The following is a 17,036-nucleotide window of genomic DNA, read 5'->3' as shown; positions in this document are numbered from 1 at the left end:
TCGACAGGATCCTAGAAAAGGGTATTACTTTATGCATAGGTCGTCCCTTTCCAACCTCAGCTCGGCCAGGAATTATTGAAAGAAAAATGGCGAATGAAATTAAACTTTAAACATATTACGATAGCAGACGTGAAAAAGAAGAACAATAGTTCACTATTTGAGAACTATTTTACTTTTCAAATGGAACAATTGTTTCTAAACTCGAAGCATTTTGATTTAGATTTGTAAATCTGTTCCATTTAAATCGATATAAATCGGTTGCCGAGAGCAGTTATATTGATCTTCATTATTTAAAAATTAAGGAAATGTAATTGCAAATTTCGCTTTTTTTGTGATGGACTCTACAAAATATGCATAGAATCCCTTTCCTAGCTTGGTGGGGATGGGGGAGGGGAAATAAATAAATGAGAAATGAAATAAACTTTACATGGCAACATGTATTATGATGGCAGACGATAAGGGATGAAAAAGAACGACGACTGTTTGAAAACTATTTTACTTTAAAAATGAAATGTAACAATTTCTTGCTCCGACTCGAAATATTTTCATTTAGAATTGTAAATCTGCCTTTTTTTAAAATCTTTATAAATCGAGCCAAAATGAATGATCAGATAGGCTGAACTTTATGATTTAAGATAAAGAAAATTAAATTCTAAAATGAATTAAATTTTTAATGAAAGGAATCTACAGAATATAGAAATTGCTAATTACTTTGGGATTTGAACACGAATTCAGTTTTGTACATGACCATTTGTACTATATTATAATTGTTATTTTGCTTTTATTTGTTATGTTAGCATTGTTATCTGGAAATTTCTTTGTTCTTTAAGCAATCGAGCACTTAATTTGGAACTTCATAAACTCTCATTTGTTTTCTTTGTCACGTTCGAAGTTGGTTTACCTTTATTGCTTAGTTCATTACATTTGGAGGATTAGACATTATTGCTATTTTAGAGCTACCAGGATTTCCTTCCTTCAATATTTCATAGTCATCGGCCGAACATTTATGTCTATATAGAGATAAGATTATTTTGATTCACTTCTTATACTTACTTGGAGATGCTATGCCAGAAATCACTTGTTTTTGTAAATTATTGTTTATATGTCTTAGTTTTATCTCCCTCTGTTTAAACTCATAAAATAAATGGATAATAACACGTATTCCAAAAATGGCCGAAATCTCAGAAAATCAAAAAAAAAAAAAAAAAAAAATACTATTTAACGAATTAAGAAGGAAGGTCTCTGTAACCTTTACGGCAAACCTTGTGTCGGGATTTTCTTTTTAGTGTCACCAAAATGTTTCAACTAAAAACCTTTTTTCAATAAAGCAAAAATATTGCAGTTTCAAACCTTTCATCTTAAAAGGATTAAAAATTATTTTTTTTAAAGCCTTTTTAAGAAGTATTGTCACTAAAGGTCCATCATGACGTTTTAGCTGACGTCACACCAGCGATCCAATTGCATTTGTCCATTTCATGACAAGGTGGATTTTAGCTGAGCATAACATGACTTTTCGAAAAGAAACCTAAAAATGACCTAGATTTAAGATTATTTTCACCTTGAAACTAGCTTTATGAAAGGGGTTTTTCACACTTGAAAACCCTAAGTCAACATGGATTTAAGGTTTTTATATAGAAGATTGTTTTCCAAGGTTTTGGATGAGGGTAATTAGCGTAGAATGGAGCACAGTTCTCGTTTTAAGGTCAGAAGGTTTACACGTAAATCGCATTACGAACCTTTTTAAAGTTTACATGAAAAGGTTTCAGCTGAGAGAAAATAAATCTTATTTTGCTATCTGGGATGTAGGTTTTTTTTTTTTTTTTTTTTTTTTTTGCTTTCGCGTAGGAAACTAAATATTTTTTCGCATCCACCTACAAAATGAGTGACCAAGTTAGACAACAGATAATCCTATCAGCCTATCGGGAAAAACTATAAACTCATTTTTTCTACTGCACATCTGATAATTAAGTGAAATATTTGCACAAGCGTTTGTTAAATTTTACCCAAAACAATGATGATGCAAATGGAGGTAAAACCTTGCATTAAAATTTTAGTATTCACTACGCCGTTAAATGAAACATGGTAAATAATTTTGCTTTTAAGTGAGAATAAATTATCTGGTTTTTAAAGTGTTGATTACATTTGAAACAAGCCATGCATTGCAAAGACTTTTATGTTTATAAATATATTTTGATTTATATTGATAAAAGAACATAAACTTTCTACTATATATGCGATTTAGCTTTGCATTGTATGCATTTATCTTTGCATATAAATATAATGAAGGTCGTCCTCATTTGAAAATGAGTAAAATAAAGTTGCTTTACATATTTTGCATACAACTTAACTTACAACTTCAATATAACTTCTTCCGCAAGCTTCAATGTAATACGAAATGACAATGTTGTTTTTACTGAATGACAGTTAAATTTTTCTAAGTTTGAGGGCAAAGCATGGAGTTTTATGGGGGGGGGGGAATTTCAAAAAAGACTTCCAATGCTTTGTGAATAATTGAATCAATTTGGAAATTATTCAAATATATAAATAATAAATATTCTTTAAAATGCTACTTGTAATCAGTTTGTGAATTCTTCAAATTTATAAACTTATTGGTTGTAAAAAATGATGTTAGTTAAAATGGGGTGTGTATTTGGAATATATGCGTTATGAATTTGTTATAACATATTCTTCATTCCAGAAAAATTATCTTATTGACTATCGTCTAGCATATTAAGGATTTAAAATTAGTGAAATCCACTTGTAATTTTTTTTTCTAAATAAAAAATCATCTTTAACTATATAAAGTTGTATAAATTGATATTAAGCGAAAGCATATTGTACAGTATTTTTTTTCTATCTAATAAAAATATATTACATGATAATATAAAAGCTAAAAATATCTATTTCTAATTTCCATATGAGTCAAAAAAATCCATTAAGGGTATAAAAACTAAACATGAATTCAATTAATTTTATTTCAGAAGAGAGAAAAATAAACTTTTGAAACAATGGCTTAAAAACGAATTCCACTTGATTCTCCTCATGCGTGACGTTTCAAAATACAAAGCTCTTGCAGGGCTGTTCTCAAAAAGTATAATCGTTGCCATTCGAAAAAAGAAATATTAGATTTTCGTGTTCGTATTCCCGAGATAACCACGAAACAACAAAATACCCCGAGGTTTCTAATTAACACTCAATGATGCTAAAAGATATTACGATTAAATCTACATTTGAAAACGATTATTTTTAGAAAATTCGTTTGCTTTGGCTGACTTAATTAAGGAGACAAAAGTCTTTTGTGCTTTACCTGGAATGGATGAAAAGCGAGTCTTCTGCGTCGACCGAATGCAGCTGTCTGTGTGCATTCATGGTGGGCAGCATACTTAATCAGATAAATGTAAAGAACCCTCAAGGGATGAAAATGGACTGGAGATAAATTAGAAAGGCTCCACCTTGACGAAGATGTCGTCTGGGAAAGCTTCATATTCCGGAGGATCGTTTGGAGCAAGCGTTTTCAAGAATAAATGAATATTAAAATTCGTTAAGACAGACAATAGCGGTTTTGAAGCTGTGAATTTTGTAGTGTCATAATTTTTCTGTACAACCAGTTTCTAAAATTGAAAATAAAATATCTTTTAATGCATGAATAAAAAATATATACATACATTTCATTTCCCTTAGATTTAGAATAAATAAAGCGAACTTCGGGCGATGTTTCAATTTAAAACAAATTAAGAAATTCAAGTGATAATTAAAATTCTAAAGTGGTTATTTACTAATGGTTATAACTCCAGTCCAAACAAACAGAAAAGAAACAAGTGCAATATATTTGTAGCTAATTCGCTATTTTTAGAGTCGGAATATTTTTAATAAATAAATAGACCGAGATTCATTTCTTCTAATATGATAATTAAATTTCGGGCATCATTAGAACATGAAATAAATTCAAAGAATAATTCGCTGCAAAGTATATAATTGCAAAGTATAGTGCAAGTATAGTTTTCCCTCACTCTTTGGAGTCGTGTACGTTAATCAGCATCAACTAGTAAAATCGTACAGTATTGCTTATTGGAATTTCAAAAAAGTTTTTACCAAAAAAGAAATGTATCAATGTGATATTTCAGAACCCATTCATTTTGTCTTTACTGGAAAATTAATTCTAATTGTAATTATTCTTTTTTTTTTCTTCTGTCTTATGAATGTCTAATACCTGAAACGCACAAGTTTAAAAACAATTAATTTTTCAATAATTGCAAAAAGTATTTGCTGATCATATTACTAACTCTTCAGAATCATTGGTAAGTGAATCATTAATAACCGTAATGAAGGATTTGTCATATGTTTTTATTCTGATATTTATGATTTTGTATTGTCATGTGTTTTTATTCTATTTTGTTCTGATTCTGCTGTCGTAAATTAGAACGGTCCTTTTCATTTTTATCCTTTTTTTTAGTAATAACAGCACCGCTAGTATAAGAAAGTCACTATGGTATAGTAGTGAAAAATGTTTAGGACTATTGGGCAACAAAGAATATTGGATGAACGGTGGAAAATGTTTAGTCCGTTGTTATTATAGACATCAGGGTAAAACATATTGAGCAGATAGTGTGGGATTTCTTTTTTGAACTGTTAGTTCTGTGGGGGAGAATCGACCTCTATGAAAAGGTACCCCATCCTACAATCGAGCCTTATATACTAATAGTGAATTGTATTCTTGTAGGTCCTATGAACCTTAGTACGTGACTGCTCATAAACCTTCGAAGTTGAAAATACAAATTGAATAAGCGTATCGAAGAAGAAAATTATCAGTTAGTCAAAAAGTAAAGACTTTATAGAATTTTTGTAGAGTAACGAAGCTTAAAAATAACTACTAAGCTTCTTTTTTCAATTCCTCCTATTGGTTCATATACTCTCCCTCTATATCTTGATAAAATTATTTGCCACTATAATGTAAATACAACAGATATTATTTTAAGGATTCAATGAAGGCAAATGTATGACTAATGTAACGAAATAAATTTTTGTTATCGAGAGCTCATCTTTGAATTTTACGGTGGATGATGTTAATACAGTTATTTTTTTAGCAAATTTTAATTCATTTAATAAATAAGGATGAACGAAAAAGGAATTTTCTGAAGCGTTACTCATAGTTTTAAATTTTACTATAAGCGATTCAGGTTTTCACATATTTTAAACATAACTTCAGTGATAATTATAACTCTATTTCAACTTGTAGAGCTCTATTTGAACAACAACAAAAAAAAGAGATCATTGCTCTCTTTTAAATATTTAATTATTTTATATTTGCTGAGTCAGATAAATTTAATAAAAAACATGACGTGTTAGCAAGTGTGGTTCACTTCACCCAATTTATACTTTGATGGTACCACGCGCCCTTTTTTCCTTCTTCCCACTATTCCTATACATATATTTACATATCTTGTTCAAATTTTAGATCATTCATAAGATTTTTTATTCATTCAAGTTCAAATACATTTTTTTAAACTAGTAGTGGATGACACTGCACGTTACTACAGTTTTTTCTTTTTCAAATATTAATTCATTCATTTTAGTTTTATATGGCTGACATTTTTTTTAATTATTTAATTAAAAGTAATGAAAATAAAATTTTTCTGTGTTGACCTAAGTAGTATTTGACTTTTTTTTTTAAAAAAAATTATTATTACTTGTTAGGTTATGATTACCAGTTGATAAAATTAACAACGGTTATTAAAAAAAAATTATTATATATTAACCCTTGACAGAGAATTAATTAAATAAAAAGTACCCTCGCATATTTGTTAAAATACAACAACAAAATAAGCATAAAAACCCATTGAAACCAGGGGAGAAAAAATTATTATTTACAAACACCAATTTAATGAAACCGCTATTAGCGAGAAAAAAGTTTATTTGGAGCATGGGTGATCGAAGATTAAGAGGACCCATTAAATGGCAGACATGTCTATTCGCGTATATATATAATGCGACATCTACAAGAAAGGAGAAATGTCATCTGTTGATACTTCTCTTCTTGGCCCTCGTCCAATCTTTTTCTCAATGAACCTGTTACCTTTATTCATGATTCTCAAAGGGGAGGGGGGGAACTCTCATCCCCCTCTTTATCAATCTTTCCGAAAATTCTGTCTCTCGTGATAATAATTTGAGGGACTATGGGAAATGTTTTCTTTTTTTTTTTGGGTGCTTTTTTTGGACAAAAACGCTCCCCCCCCCCGATGGTCAAAAATAATGAATTCTTTTAATTCTCTTTATAATTTTGATAAATATTCTATCGGAAATTCTGTTTTGGTCTTTCGCTAGTAAAATTTTTTGAGATAATTACTATTAAAGAAGTAATTAATTTATATAAGGACGCAGGGTATTTTTTTTTAACTTTCCACGCGTCCTAAAAAAAAATACACTAATATTTGTAACATTTATACACATTTTTTGTGGCATTAATACAAATTCTTGATCTTGCCTAATAAGGTTGAATGTATCTCAAATCTGAAAATAGCTTCCAAAGCTACAGAATTATTTTTTTTAATTCTTAATGGTTGGTATGGAATGGAATATTCTTAATGGTTCAAAGGGGTGATCTCAAATATGCTAATGAATCAGTGAGAGCAGACGATATTTTAAATTACAAAATCAGACACAAAAACATACTTTCTCTGAATAAACATTTTTTTCCCAACGGATTTAGATTTCTGACCCTCCAAATATAGAAGGTAGTCATAGGAAACTATGGGAAACAGGGTCCCCATAGTTTTATCAGGACAGCGTTCTCAAGTTTGGACTCCTTAATGTTAATTTCACTTCTTGCGTATTTCACCATAGTTCAAACGGATTAAAACAAAAAAAATTTCTAAATAATTTAAAATTATTTTAAAAAACTATTCTTTAAAAAATAAAATTATTTGCCAAACAAAAATTATTTAAAATTTGTTTATCCAAAGATAATTTTATGCAAAAAAAAATTAATTTTAGTCAATATTTATTTTATTTCATAACTGAGGAAGAAATTTAAAATGTAAGGTTAAAGTTATTATTTGCATGGTGAAATTTGATTGAAAGTCCCTCTAAAATTGCATTTTAAATATAAGACTTGTTTGATTTCTCAGGAACTATTCAACCGATTTTGCACACGTTTTGTATTTTGCCCATGCAATATTACATTCCTTAAAATGACGCAAAATTGTGTACCTTACAATTCGAAATATTTTTCGACTGTTATTAAATAAAATAATAAATATTTACTAAATAAATTTTTATCCTTGGATAAATTCTCGAGACCCTATTTCACAGACGGTCTAAATTTAGCCTCATTCATTACTTCCCCTCAAATTGTTTCTTCCTACTAGTTTAAAAGTGTTATATTTAAAAGACAAACTTCTAGGCGAGAGAGTTCATTGGAAATGTCTTAGTACGCGGCTAGGGCTGTTCTGAAGTCAAAACAGTTTGGAAGCTCCAATAGCGACCCACAAAAACTTCTCTGCTTCAGTAATGAAGAACCGAGGAGGTATTTCAAATTTTCCCACCTCATTATAGATAACAATAAAATTCTAAAACGGTCGAGTTCTGTCCATTTTATTGATTTTTCTATGTCCATCATGCTCTGATTGTTAAGCTGACAAAAATCGTTTGCTGACATTAGGTCGGAATTCAGCATAATGGCTCAATGAAGCAATCCGAATTTTTGTAAACCATTTTGCATAAAATTATAGACTTTTGATTGGCCAAATGTGTCATTGCCAAAATGTAGCTAAAAACTCATGGATTAGCGAAATATAGATTTTTTGTGTTATTCATACGATAAATTAATGAAGACTGTTGTTTAAACAAAATTCATTAAAAAAGAAACGTAAAATAAAGTTTCTATTCCATTTCTTCCTTTGCTTACTCAGGCTCTGCGTATGACAACATTTTTGCAATATTAGTCTTGATTCTGTGCTACAAGTTTGACACAACATTTATGCCCCTCTTTCATACAAACATTGCTGCAAAAATAAACAACAAAAAAAATGTTATTTTAAAATAAATGGAGAGAGAAACCAGTTTTGAAATGCGAAAATGACTAAGATCTGTTTTTTAAAAAAGAAATCTGATGCAAAAGGGGGAAATATTTTATTGCGTAATTTATTTCATGATATTTTATTTACATTGAAAAATAATTTTAAAAATATAGAGATTTTTTTTAAAATTTTAAATTAAGATAATCTTGGTTTGATATAAAATTCGAAGAAAGAATATATTTTATGCGTTAATAATAAAATAGAATTTTCAAATTTTCATTTTCTTTTAATATTTTATAAAACTGCGCTTCTGTAGTTCAAAAAATACAATAAATTAAAATAAATTTACTGTACTTGTAGAAATTAATTTTAAGTTCTATAACTTATCTGCAGGAATAAATTGAAACCAAGTATATAATTCATCACAGCAGGGCATTCCATAATCACTGCCTTTAATGTATATTTTTGTGAATCCTAGTCAAAATGAAGTCATAAAAGTATCCACAGTAGGGATTGCGACTTAATATTTAAGAGAGGAAAAAATAAAAAATGTTCTCAGTATCCTTTCTCGAGGAAACGGGGAGCACTAAAACCTGTTTGAAAACCGAGAGGGGTTAAAAGTCGAATGTGAAATCCACTTCATCAGACAGACACATAATGTTTTTTAAGCTTCTTTTTCGACAATCAGTGATCAACCTGCTCAGGGTCCTCTTCGAAATATTATACCACTTTGCACGCAGGTCACGGGGCTACCGAAGTGGGGGAGTCATCCCCTCTTCAGGGATGTTTCCCAGACAATAGCTCACTATGCGTGTGCCTCACTAGTGAGACGTCCATAAAGTCTGTCTTGAGTAAGAACTTCCTTAGCCATTCGTCTGAACCCGTGGCGGTGACTATGGTAACGAGGTATCTTAGGGGAGGTTTTGGCTCAGGTCGGTGAGGAAAAGGGAATTCCTTCTGTTTTAGCTCCTGAAATGCAGTATTCTTGCTTGTTTCCATTGCAGCAGACGGCCTTTGTGGTGAGTTCTTACTGTAAGGAGGGAAAAACAGTTTGCAAACCAATCATTGTTGAAATCAGGAAGAGCGATGAAAGGTTTTTTTGGAACCAATGAGATTTTAATGAACCGCTACAAAGCCTCAAATGAGGCGGGTTTTTAGATGAGCATATTGCTGAAGTTTTTGAACCTTTACTTTAACCCACTGTACTTACAGCTTTTGAACTTTACTCTGAATTTAACCCACTGGCGGATTAGCAAAAGAATGTTTTTTTTTTCACACAAACACTATTTCTCTATAGAAGATGAATTGATCATGGATGATATTAGAGCACATTCCATTCAAGTTTTTACTCCCTTAACCCAACAACTTGTAAAGTTTTGTGACAGTTAATCTGTCTATTTGTATTATTTGATGAGACATTTTGAATTCATGTTTTATAATGATTTTTTCATGCGACTCTCACACGAATTATTGGAGAGCCTTCTCGAATTCAAGAACCAGTTTCAGTCACAGTTATAGTATCACTTGATAATCTTTAGAACCATTTTGTCAGGGACTGTATATAAATTTCATTCGATTAAAAATCTTCAAAAATATATAATGACATGTATTTATTTAGTGACAGTATTTCTAACTTTATAAATTTAATTTCGTTTGCTTTTATAATTATAACGTCTCTTTTAGGTATAAACTAATTCAGAGCGTTTTGGTTAATTATGAAGAAAAAAAATTGACCGACACTTTAATATAATATAATTCTCTAAAAACATTTTGAATGAATTGCTAAAAACTTGTTGTATGAATTTTTTTCTGTCATGAATTTATTTTCCACCCTTTTTAATCCTTAATTGACACATGAACTTAAAAATCATTCGTCGCAGTTTTTTTTTTTTTTTTTTTTTTTTTTTTTTTTGCTCTTCATGAGGACGAATATTCTTCAGCGAAATGAATATTATGAGTCATCGCAAACAGAACATAACTTGAATTAGAGCTTAAATTGTCATTTAAATAAATATCAAGCTGTTTAAATTAATTCTTTTTATGCTAATTAAAATAACTTCAAATTAATTTTATTAAATGGAGAGTAAAAAATGAATGCTTTACTCTTGATGTCTTGATTAAAAATGATCCGCAAAATAAGAAAAAGGTGAGAGGGATGAAGTGTTGGATTACGAAGCTATTACTTTTAATATTTAATTATATACTATATTATTATATAATATTTAATTAATTATATACTTTTTCACGCATTTCACTTTTTATTTAAAAACAATTATTTTTAAAAATTAGAATTTTGGTTTTATTAGAAAAGATTTTTGAATAACACACTATTATGCTTCATAAACAAATGTAAACAAGTGATAGAGAGAAAAAGGTAATAAACTTATTTATTTTGTTGAAGCTGTCGGTAATTATAATTGTATGAAAAAGTATTTTCAACTCTAGGTTTAAGTGGGAAGAAATTATTACAAAAGCTAACATTTTGAAAGAAACGTTTTAGCAAGTTTTTGATAACTTCTGAATATAGAAATTATAAAATAAAACATTAAAAAAAAAACAATTTTGAATATATAGAATATTTTATAAGTACTGGAATAGGGGACAAAACAGGATCCTTTCACTTCATAAACAGAACTGCTAGAGAAATTTTATTTGCAGGATAAATAAAATCTTTTACATTGAGAAATAAAGTTTAGTTAATGTAAAAAGTATATATTTATGAGTGCAAATTTGTTATTGTATGGAAGTACATTATTAGTCTATGTAAAATTTTAATTACTTAGGTGATGGCCTTAATTGCTTTGACACAACTGGTGTTCGCATTTTTTTACGTTTGTGTGTCAATTGGTAAAATGAGGCGATTGGTGCTATTCATTCGACGATTACATTAGATGATATATTATATAAATTTAGAATATTTATTATATCTGGTATTATATTAATATATCATCATAATTAGACCCAATTGTTAGATGCACTCTAGTGTTTTAATAATGGCATGTTTTGCACGAGTTTATAGGCAATGCTCTTATATTTAAACATACATGTAATGGGTTGTTATACAGGTTATATACTTCCCATTTGCATTTATTTTTAACATATTGCACAGACGGTTACTTTTTCAGCTTATGCAACAAACACATAAATCAAAAAATTGAGTTCACGTAACTTTAAGTATGTACTGTAATCTACATAAATAAAATTCATGCTAACTATGGTGGGGGTACCTTTTCATAGATGAATGTTGATAATAACTCTTCCCACATGGGTGACCTTCGAACGTGGTGTGAAGACAGAAACTTCGATGGAGGGTTCACATGGATCCTCCTCGCGTTGTTGCTACTCCGTATCGATCACATGTATACACTCGACTGCAACACAGGAGCGATGAACTTAATAGAGTTCTCACGATCAAGTATCACTCAAAAGTACGGTGATCTTAATACAGTTCTCCTGGCTTCTCACGAAACAGCGGTCGAATTCTATCACAGCTGTAATTCTGGAGCACTGTACCACTACAATTCCAATTTACTAGTATATAAAGTCATGTGTATTCTAAGATGGACTCTCCATTCAAGTCATTTTTATAAATTATTTTTGTCTTAATTCCATTTCTAACCAAAAGCCTGACTGAAACCACACATAGTTGCAGTTTTCTCAAACAAATTTTACTATTTTTATGAATTCAGGCTGGCAATTTTACGAAAATGAAAGACATTGCTTAAAACAATTCCGGGGGATTGGGGGGGGGGAACAGTTGTCATGGAAACATAGTCAGAGAAAATGCCTTTTTGTATGAGTCATTTAAAAAAAAAAAGAAGATTCTTGAATGATTTGGAAAATAACCGAATATTTATTCTATATATGAATATTCAGTATAGTTTATGGGTGGAAGCAATGACACTTTATTTATGTGAGCTGAATCGAATAAGTCGCCTCATGGGCAGACATTTTTTTAACCTTTTAAATATTTCGATTGTATTCCTTGTAGTGCAAAAAAAAAAACATAAAAAATTGCGAATTAAAAAAAAAATTTAACTATTTATAAAAAAATAAATTTTTCTTCATAAATAAGAAATGGAAAATGGATGTCTACTCCCAACAAATGTTTAAAAATTAGGAATGGGGTGAAAAGTACTTCATTGTCGGAGAGTCGAACCAAGTTTCATGTGTCCCCGCTAAAGAGTTTTTTGCGCGAAATAGCATTGTGATTTTGCGCTGGGACAGATATATCCCACTAGTATTCTTTGGGACAGTCCATTCATATTTCACTTATATTTTCTCGAATGCACATGGAAAAAAGAACAAATAAGAGTTGTACAATGTATAATGTCGGGTTATACAAAGATTGCTTCACCCGGTACCATACCATGTAAAAAAAAAAGTCCATGTAATAAATTTTTCCGGAATAATAGATGTGCGTGTAGTAATTCGATCACTACAGGTGAGACATATGTATCCCACCATTAAGTACGGTCAGGACACATATTTCCTAACCTCTGAATGGATAACCGCTTGTCAGAAAAATCCCAAATACTAAATTTGCCTTAGTGACCTATTTTGTCCTTTTGAATAATAAACGGGACAAAAAAAAATCATTTTTAAAAGTTCGTAGTCAAAGGATAAAGTTTGCCGTGTTCTGTTGAGGAAACCACAATTTATTCTCACCAAACATTAAATACGCCGACAGACAGACACTAGAAAGACAATGACAAAATATTCTAAGTGAAATATTTGCATTTTTTTTCAGACATTATATTATGGTGGTTCAATTAAAATCAGTATCAAAAGCCCATAATGTCATATAAATCGGCCTTATAATGAAACGCCGTCTTTGGTGTCGCAACACAGAAAGAATTACAAACAAGTCATATCAAGGTAAAAATGAAATGAGCAAGGATCTAGAATGAACAAATTTGATCTTTACCTGCTGACCAAGATTTTTGAGAATCCTTTTATATTTTGGGAAAATATATTCTTCCTCGCATTCAATATTTTGGACACCTAAATGATTTCAATTTTTGCATCGTGTCATATCACCAACATATGTTTGGTTATTTTTTTCCATTTTGTCCCAAAATTTGATGTCAATCATTTTATTTACTGTAACACTCTCTGTGTTTCTCTATCTCATTTTGTGTCAAGACGGTGCTTCAAAATCAGAAAGGTTTGTTTCGATTTTCATGCTTCATTCGTTGTTTTGTCTTCATCTGTGGTCAAAATTATTCATGCAAATGAATATTGTGCAAACCTATTCGGGATGTAGATTTATAGCATATTAAAGCAATATGCAGAAAGAGTACTCCTAATGATTGGGTGACATTTTTAGCCAGAGTTCTTGCCGGTGGTTGTTGCAGATTTTACAACCAGACACTTGTTTTCCTTAAGTTAAGTTTTGTTTTCATCTATTTAAATAATTACACAATAAAACACATATCAACTGCTGTGGAACTGACGACGGCGTTTACTTATGAAAGAAATAGGCCTTTTTGCAATAAACAGGATACCCAAGTTCGATTTCCGGTGACGGCATGTTGATTCGTATACTGCCTATGCTCACGCAATATAAGAAATAGACACTCAAATTTCACGAAGCTTTCTTCGTTTCTTAGGAAACCGTTTCCTGTCATATGCTCCGAGTGAATATGTCGTCAAAGTGACGAAATAACTATCTTTTTTTTTACACTTCATTGTGTTTAACGGGTGTGACCATCTATTTTTGATGACTTCTTCGTGGGCACCATGTAGGTGGACAACAATAACTATAGGACTGTTGTAAGCGGGATTTGAACCCGGGATCTTCCTGGCATGAGGTCTACTCCTAAGTCATTCCAGCTCCAAACAACTAGTCTTCATTCTAGTTGGCAATCTCCCACAATGCACTGCTATGAGGTTTCGAGTTGAGGAAACATTTTCGTCTTTTATTGGAGAGCTATCGTCTCGTCCCAAATCACGTAATTTCATCGCGAAATGATTCTCCTAATGAACGAAATGCTGTTCAAGGATTGCCGAATCATCAAAAGTGAGAGTTTTATTTCTGAGACTGCACCGACGCCATTGCAGCGAAAGAATATCCCCCAAAGGAAGATAAATGATTGATTAAAATCATCTTCTTAGGGCTGACCATTGTCCGAATTTTTCTCTCCTTAGAACACAAATGTGAGTGAATTTCACTGAAAACTTCCTCATCCTTTATCCTCACCGGATGTTTCAACGCCGATGATGGATGTAATAAAACAAAATGATACAAGGTGTTAAAACACCAAAAGTCGGCTACAGAAACTGTCAGCTTACAGGCAAAAAGAGTTGGCCGCAGTAGTTAACCCAAGTCAAATGGTTCTTGATGGTTCGAAACTTTTTGATGGTTTATGTTGGCTTCATAATGGTCCAATATCATTTGAAGGTCACAGTCATCCACCATTTTCTATTAAGCGTTCATGGTTTCTGAATATGCCAACAAATTTCCATCATACTATAATGGAAATTGCTTCCTTAATACTATAATGGTTAATCACCAACAGAAGTTTGATTCTCATACAATCCATGATGGTTCAGTTCCACTGATGGTTTAATGGAAATTCTTGCTGGTTCTCAAGAATCCAAGCATTTTAGTAAGTTTGACCATCAAAAATCAGTCCGAATTCGATGGCTGTTCATGTTCGCTCCAACGTTTGATGTAAGAAACTATGATGAGAATTTCTGATGATTCTACATAAAAAAAACCATCCGAACAAATTGCTATCTTTTTGTTGTACCATCTGAATCAGTCCGACACTTGGGGTGATGGTTACTATCAAAACTATAATGGTTTATGATGGAATTATTGATAGTTACCATCCAGATTATGTTTGTCCATCAATAGAAAATCATTTCAACGCAGAGCTGCCAATCTATAGAATTCCCAGTGAGTCACCATGTTGAAATTATGGAGCCACCAGATTTTTGCCCTTTTTTGACCAACTCATTTTGAAATTTGGCTAGAATGAACAGCTGAAATAGAACTGCACCTTATTCACTGACTAAAAAGGTAACTTATCAGAAAAAAAATTTTAAAATTTGAAGATGCAGAGATCAAAGGACTCATCTATATTTTATCCCCATCAAAAATATATATTTTTACTATAAGTATTGGAGTTTATCTTGACAGAATCCTGAAATGACGAGTCAATTGAATTAGAAGAAACATTTTTCGTTGATTTCGAAGAGTCATTTGGCAACTCTTTTTAAAAAACTTTTTTTTTTCTTCTCTTAACTTCAGAAGTTTTCATTCAGTCATTAATATCAATCCTCATCTTGAGGTGCTCCAGTTCTACGAAAACTTATTCGCCTCATTTAGATCATCAAGAACACATTTTCATCGTTTTTCTTCGACGCAATCTTTTGTCAAACGACTCCGTTCGGCCATTAAGGAGGCACCCGCAACATTCGAAGTGTGTTCTTTTTCTGGACAAAAGGGTCCATCGATTTCCTCCTTTTTTCCAGATCGAATCGTCTGCCGACCCTTATGCTCTCTGACGATCCTTTTTTTTTTATTATTCCCTTTTTCGAAAGCATTAATGTCGGGCGGTGACCTCTCTTTTAATCAGGATACATTGTTGAAAACTGCTTTTACGCTAACTGTAACCGTCACTCGGAGAGTCATAATCCGATTAAGAGACGCCGGAAATGAAATAAACCAAAACGACTTATTTTTGGGGATGTGTCGTTTGGCTCAGTTTTTTTTTTGCTTCAATTGTTCTACTTTCCACGTTTATTAGATTCTATAAAATGATTATTTTTAAAGGGTGGTAGTAACACCATCAAAAGTCGAGATTTCAATGGTTTTCGAGGGAGTGATCAAATGTGATTTATTGCACGATCGGTTATCGACTGCTATTTTATGGACAGCTTGCTTTAACAGTGAAATTAAAGTTTCTGCAGTTAACAGCAAGGATGACTTAACATTCAAACTACAAACTTCACATTACACTAAAAAATAAAACAAATAAATAAATTCAGGACGCATTTTTTTTTCTTGGAGTATTTTTTTTTTTTGTTTAGTTTTATCATCAAAGATCACCAACGATCCACACAGCGAATATAAGGCTATTCAAATTTATGGCAAGATGTAGGTTAAATCTTTAATGGCTTAAATTTCTGCTGATTGTGTGTTGAAAATCGGAGGTGATTGTAGTGGTTCGTGCCCCGACCTCGTCATTTGGGCTCGATCAGAATGAAGTGGAAGAGCAAGAAATAAGGAAGTTGACAGTTGAAGGAAGCTAGAGACCTCGTTAAGAATAGTGATCTTCAGCTCTGACGTCACGCACCGCGATCCATGTTTCAACTAGTCTTGTGTTAATTCTATGCTGTGTTAGCGTGTTATAAATTATATATAAAATCGTCAAAAGGGTCACTTTACGTCATTATCTGGAAGATTTTTGCGTTCTTGTTTTAAATAATTTCCATTCCTATATTCTTCATCCATTTCTAATAATAATTTGTAAAAGAAGAAATGTTTTAAAGTAAAAAAATATTATCGTTGTTATATGGTATTATCGTGGAATCATGAGGATAAAGAATTCTAGTTTCAGAATTCTTAAATTTTTTAAAAAAATGCAGAGTAATTTCTTATGAAACGAAACTTATTTAAAAATGTGTTTTATTTTACGAGTGGTAATGAAAAACAAGTTATATATTATCCTAGTTGGTTAAACTTAAAGCGTAACACACATTTTATGTATATATATATATATAGTGCTCCTTCTCGTGTTTTCTCGTAAACTCTTGAGCCGTGGCCTTTAATTTATCAAAATATTGCAGTTTATAATATTTGCACTCATATTTTAATATTTTTAATATCCTTTTCTATAAGGATGACAACTTAATGAATTTTTCTAGGCTTTTATTTTAGGAAAAGGATAAAGAAATCTATTTGCAAATTATATACACATAGAGCAGAGCTCCTGGATAGATGCTTACAGTTTCATTTCCAAAAGATAAGTGTAACGTATAATATTTCGTTCATGTCATGTGATCTGTAAT

The 17,036-nt window shown here is 31.2% G+C and overlaps 2 protein-coding genes across 2 annotated transcripts in view; one reads left to right on the top strand and one right to left on the bottom strand.

Annotated features, from left to right (window-relative positions):
- Positions 1–3,327, bottom strand: part of LOC107445196 (nucleoside hydrolase) — a 51,161-nt gene extending 47,834 nt beyond the window's left edge. The window contains exon 1 of the mRNA XM_071182878.2: positions 3,308–3,327. The gene's annotated coding sequence lies outside the window, so the exon portion shown is untranslated. The remainder of the gene's footprint in view (positions 1–3,307) is intronic.
- The window catches only part of LOC107445183 (uncharacterized), a 176,879-nt gene that overhangs the window by 18,382 nt on the left and 141,461 nt on the right, over positions 1–17,036 (top strand). The window lies entirely within an intron of this gene.

This window comes from Parasteatoda tepidariorum, chromosome 4, assembly GCF_982258835.1.
Source record: "Parasteatoda tepidariorum strain Cologne lab strain chromosome 4, Ptep-v5.0, whole genome shotgun sequence".
Classification (NCBI taxonomy): Eukaryota; Metazoa; Arthropoda; class Arachnida; order Araneae; family Theridiidae; genus Parasteatoda; species Parasteatoda tepidariorum.
Note: the sequence above shows the minus strand (reverse complement) of the source record. Positions and strands in the feature narration are given on the sequence as shown.